This window comes from Cryptomeria japonica, chromosome 2 (assembly GCF_030272615.1).
Source record: "Cryptomeria japonica chromosome 2, Sugi_1.0, whole genome shotgun sequence".
In the NCBI taxonomy this organism is placed as follows: Eukaryota; Viridiplantae; Streptophyta; class Pinopsida; order Cupressales; family Cupressaceae; genus Cryptomeria; species Cryptomeria japonica.
Window position 1 is genome coordinate 653,617,600 of NC_081406.1, and position 6,297 is coordinate 653,623,896.

Sequence of the window (6,297 nt, forward strand, 5' to 3'; positions counted from 1 at the left end):
GTAGGTTGTTGTAGCTTGTTGCTCCATATGCTCAAATCTAAAGAAATTCACTCATAATGCTTCCTCTAGGATGTACTTGAATATGATTAGTTTGGAAATGAATTAGGAAAGATGTTCTTGTATAGGTTTCTCAAGGCATTTCATATGCTAGGCTAACTTCCAATAGTCATATTCAAATATCAGGATCAAATAGTGAATGATGGGAACTGGTGCAACAACACATTTGATTTTGGGCCCATTACAGGGGAATTATGGTGCCTAGTATCCTAGTCCACTAGGACTATAGCACCCAGCACCCTATTCCACTAGGAATATGGTACCTAGCACCATAGTCCACCCAAAAAAGGATGAAACATAGGCAGATGCATTGTTTATAGGTCCAAGACATAGGATCTGGTTACCAAGTGAATATATGACAATAGTTTGGCAATGACAATGCCGAAAATATGCTTGAAATGGGCTATGAAAGGGCACACTAAGGCAAGGGCCCAAAAGGAATTTTTAAATTGTAAAGGGGTTACAATTTACAACACTACACCCCTAGTAAATTTTCTAATTATATCAATTTAAGATTCTATCGCCTCCAATTAAAATATCTATGTCATATTTGATGAAGGGTGGACCTTCATAGGACTTCAAAATCATATGTTTTAAAATCTACTATTCAAATCATCCAACATCTCCACTGAGGGACAATTTATTGTGGTGAGCCATGTTTTCATAGTGAAGTAAAAGTTCATTTAAATTCAATGAATTTATTAATCAATGTTTAATCTAACTAGTCATAACTATTTGTTAAAAAGGAAACTTTCCTTTCAATGAAGATTCTATTAATATGAGCATATTGTTTTCCTCTCAAATGTTAGAAATCAAGCAATGATTCATAATGTCATGTAGATGTTTAGTAGGAATAGTTAGGTCTTACACTATAAAATGTATGTGTGAGAGAGAGAGAGAGTGCGTGTAATATGAAATTGAGATGGATCCCTACATAGTAGGTGGTACAATTGATATGTGTAGACCTCTTGTATTCCATACTAGAAATAATCTTCTTTTTTTTATTGGTACACTTGATAGGATTTTCCTTTTGGTTTTAATATTGAAGTTGTAATTTAGTTTGAGTTATTATTTATGGGATGAGCACAATAAGCTTCACTTGGATATGTGGGTTAGCTCTAGTTGTATATATATTATTAGTTTCAAGCGTCATAATACTAGATCAATCCAAATAAAATGTATAAAGATAAAAAAAAAATTAATGGAGAATAATTCACTTTGAATCCACAATTCTTTCAATCGTTAAAATGAAGGATAAGGTTTTATCGTGGTTTGAGTCCCACTAGGCATGCCAAAATCTATTGAGAGGTCTAAATGCCTTGTTTATAACTAATTCACCACACAAGAGAAATACCAACACTAGAAATAATAGCTAATGTGGGATGTTACTAGCACATTAATCTTTGAGATTGAAAGGCCAACTCCTCCACTATTAGAAAAATATAAAGAGGCTATAAAATCACTAACAAAAAGGAAGGATCATGCTAGATAGATGTATTCTCAAAATAAGTGTAGAGCTTCATATATAACAATAAAATAATAAATATAAGGAAATCATATGCAATAGTCAAAAAATGAAAAAATAACAAGAATCAAATCTTTTTTTAAATAGATTTGTATATTAATGCTCATGAGGCCACTTAAAATTACATATAATAAATCTATTGGAAACATCCATAGAGGCCCCCCTACATGAGTATGAGAAGTTCAAGGGTATGATTAAGCACTAATCAAAAAATCTCAACTACACAAAAACTCTACAAGGCTTAGCTTACACAATAGGCTAACAATATTAAATGTAGAAAAATATATCTGGGCTAATAAGAGCCACACATGCCATTACATAAGATAATAATTATTTGAACCCAAAATTATATTTTACGCAAGGAACAAGAGGGTCAGTGCAAGAAGATGACTCCACTTTTTGGCCAAAAAGTGGAAGTGTTTTCCCTAATTTTCAGATTTTGTCTCATTTGAGCTTAAATTTTGAAACACTTAGAGATTGAATCTTGGAAAAAGTCAGTATTATAAAAGAAATCCCTCTGAGTGTACTTTCCAAATATGTAATTTATTTTAATACCCACATAATAAAAAACTACTTTTTGAATGGAGTTCTAAAAACTATGTTTTAAAAATGCTTGTTTCAGGACCATACCATGCATGTGTACGACCCACACTTTTTGACACAATTAAAATTATTTTCTCAAACCGTTTTGGGAAATGGTTTGTAACACACTGAAGATTGATGAGCATATTTTTCTATATTTATTTTTCTAATATGTTTTTTTTTAATTAATTTTTTAATGGCCGTAATTATCTTTTTAAAAATTTGACGTGTACGACCCACATAATTTGACGTAAACTTAACATTTTTTTATTTTTTATTTTTAAATAGAAAAGAATTTTCATAATTCGTTAAAATAAAAAAATTTATTAAATTAACAAAATTAGTTAATATTGGTGGCATATGGACACTCCAATGAGACATTGTGTGTGATTGAAGGTTTTGTCATTGATGGCAACCTTGCAATCATATGGCACCGGCAAGACATTATACCGGCAAAGCATTACTCAGACAACCTTGCAATCCTATGGCACCGGCAAGACATTATACCAGCAAAGCATTACTTAGGCAACCTTGCAATCCTATGACACCGGCAAGACATTATACCGGCAAAGCATTACTCAAGCAACCTTGCAATCCTATGACACCGGCAAGACATTATACCGGCAAAGCATTACTCAAACAAGATAGTACACCGGCATCAGCAAGATCAATCTACACCGGCACCGACACAGAAGATGTACACCGGCACAGAAAAGAACATGTATACCGGCACTGAGGCCGACAGGATTTTTGATATGTAATATTTTGTTTATTATTGTAAGCCGACTTGGAAAATTATAAAATGACTCTTGTATATAAAAGAGATCATTGTAGGCATTTGTAGGATATGGATAGGAAGCATAATAAATTATAAGGCAGACCTAATTTGTGAATTGTAGGTTAAGGGTATATGTAAAGAACCGAGCAAGAATCGGTACTGAATCTGGCATTGAAGATGTTATTGTAAAGCAGTACAGAATATTGGATTTGTGTAAATCCTCATTGTAAGTCAATGTGACTTCTTATTGAGCAGTGAGCTCTAGGCAATTGGCCTTCCTGCATGTGCAGGCCCCTATTGTAAGTAATATTCTCTTATTGGCCAGTAAGTGAATATTGTGGGTCACAAATCCCACCGAGGTTTTTCCCACACCGGGTTTCCTCGTTAAACATCTTGTGTTATGGTGTTCTTTTCATGTGGATGTTTTTAATTATGTTATTTACATTAATTTTTACATACCGATATACTGTTACTTTATGTTCTTCATATTCAGTTTCAAGAAAATTTCATTACCGATCCGATACTGATTCACCCCCCCCTCTCAGTATCTGTGGGAACCCTAACAATTGGTATCAGAGCTTGGTCCTCTATTTTCAAAAGCCTAACAGCTTGAGGAAGATCCTGACACCGATAAAGATGGAAAACCTGATGAAGCAACTTCAAGGAGCTCTTACTGACTATGATGCAGAGAAGTTAAAAAATATCAAATTAGAAGATGATTTAAAAGCAACTCAGGACATTATTCAGGCACTTCAAGAAAATCTTACTGTTACAAGGAATAAGAGAAGAGAACTTTGTGAAAAATTACAAAATGAGAATGATGAAAAGGAATCACTAAATGATATGATAAGAAAATTGAAACAAGAGATCATGACAACAAAAAATGAAATGCAGGATATGACTATGAGATTTTGCAAAGAGATTGAGGACAGAAAGAAGAATGAAGAAGAATTGACCAAAAGACTAAGTGATGCAGCAAATGAGAACACAAGACTTAGCTATGAAAATGACATGTTGAAGACAGATCTGATGCATACTCAGAATGACTCAAATGAACTAATGAGACAAAAAGAAATCTTGGAAAGGGAATTGGAAACTGCAAATCAACACAAAGAAAATTCAAGAAAAGCTCAGAAGAACTCGGTACCTTATTGAAGAATTAAAAACCCAAAGGTGACACTTCTGGAATTGGATTTGAAGTTGGAGAAAGCTCTGGTACTGCAAATACCCAGGATCACAACAAACCGGTAAGACCTTCTAATACTTACAAATTCAATGGAAAATGCTTTAACTGTAATAAATATGGTCATAGGGCGAATGAATGTAGATCTAGGAATTATCAAAACATCAATCCTCCCACCGGTCAATGCAACAAAATTGGTCATAACTCTGAAAATTGCAGAATGAATGTAAGATGTTATGTTTGTGGAAGATTTGGTCATTTATCAAATAAATGCAGAACACAAACCGACATAGGTTATGGGAAAGCTATTCAGAAAAATAATGTAACTTGTTATGCATGTAACAAGATTGGTCATATTGCTAAATTTTGTAGAAGTAAAGGTACACCGGTAGATAACAGAAGTACTAACTTGAAAGGTAAAGAAAAGGTTGAAGAGGTTAAGCAAGAATTTTCAAAGCAATGGATTAGAAAAGGTGAACTAAATATTGGGGTTACTCCTCCACCAGTAGAACCAACAAATGCTTCACCGGTAGGACAATATGATGCTCCACCGGCAGGACAGAGCAATGCTCCACCGACAGGATATCAAATTGAAGAAAATTATCTTGAGGGTTTGGCAATCAAATGACACATGTGCTATTATTCCCTCGGTTAGAGAAAAGAAGTTGAAAATCTTTCATTACCGGCAAATAAAGTTGAGCTAATACATTACCGGCAAGCAATTAATGTGGTAGGTAGTAGAAAAGACTTTATAAAATAAGGTTTTTGGTTCCATTTCATTTCACCGTGAATTCAAACTTTCAGAGAGCACGAAGATTTCCGAGCTAAGGCATTCTAAGCAAAGAGGCAAAGCACTTCAGCAATCAATCCATCCAAAGGTAGAAAAAGGTATTTATCATCATGGCATCCTCCTCTGTACCTAAATTCATAGCAAACCCTACAGTAGTCAAGGTTATAAAAAGACCTAGGCCCGTGTTTCAGCTAGTTCCCGAGGTAGCTAAGAAAGATGACAACATAGGTGTTTTTTCAAAAATTCCAAAAGGTGTTGTTTATGCAGAAGACCCTAGAATGTATATTCATTGCAACATAGAGGAATTAGGTGATGAAGAAATCAAAAACATGTATAAGTCTGTTATATGTGACAACTCCGGGAATGTGAAACCTGAACATAAAATTGTTGAAACCCTAGGATTCACTGAAATCCTCCGCATTCCTGAATTTCCCAAGGAAGTGGTTAGGATAGTTCTGAGTAGGGTACATGGTTCATTCTTTTGGCTTGACTAGGTGCATAAAATTACAAAGGTAGCTGTGAAAGCAGTAATAGGGTTACCTTCCACCGATAATAGACCCGACAAAACCAAGGTCTCCAATGACTTGGTAACAAACTTAACTGGTGCAACATCTGACAAGAGATCATTGAGGGTTAATGATGTGACCGATACAAATGTTAGATTTGTTAGCATGATTCTAGGTTACAAAGCAACTCATGCTAATAGGCTTAACTCAGTTTCCAGTTTATGCATAAAGAGTGCTTATGACATGGTTAAGGACAATGTAAAAATTGATATCTGTGAATGGTTAAAAGATGAGTTAATTGACAACTTAGCAAAAATCAAGAAGGATAAGAAAGGAACCTTTAGATTTGGAAATTTACTTGTATGCTTAATGCTACACATAACCAAATAGGCTCCCGGTATAGGCAACAAGGATTTTGGATTCGACATACCGGTAGGAAAACAACTGTCTGACTTATTCAACAACATGGGTGAAAACAGAGAAAAGAATATCAATGAGTATTTTCAAGCACTAAAGATCAGAATAAAAGAATCAGACTATCACAAGAAATTGTCAACAAATACAAGGATGATATATGCTTTGTGATCAAAAAGGATGAGATCTGGAATCTGGGTTACAGAGATGGGGTATGAAACAGATGACCACATAGTGGAAACTTATGCCAAAGCACTTCTGGAAGCCCCCAATGAACCAAAGGAAGAAGTATTCGGTAGTACTGAAACCATCGAAAGTCAAATTCAATCTAAAAAGAGAGTAAAGAAAGTTGAGGCATTTGTGAGGAAAGGAACCAGACAAGCAAAAGCCATAAAGGAAGATGTATTAAAGAAAAGTGGCATAACAGAAGATGAGTTGGCAGCCCAACAACTTGAAACTCAT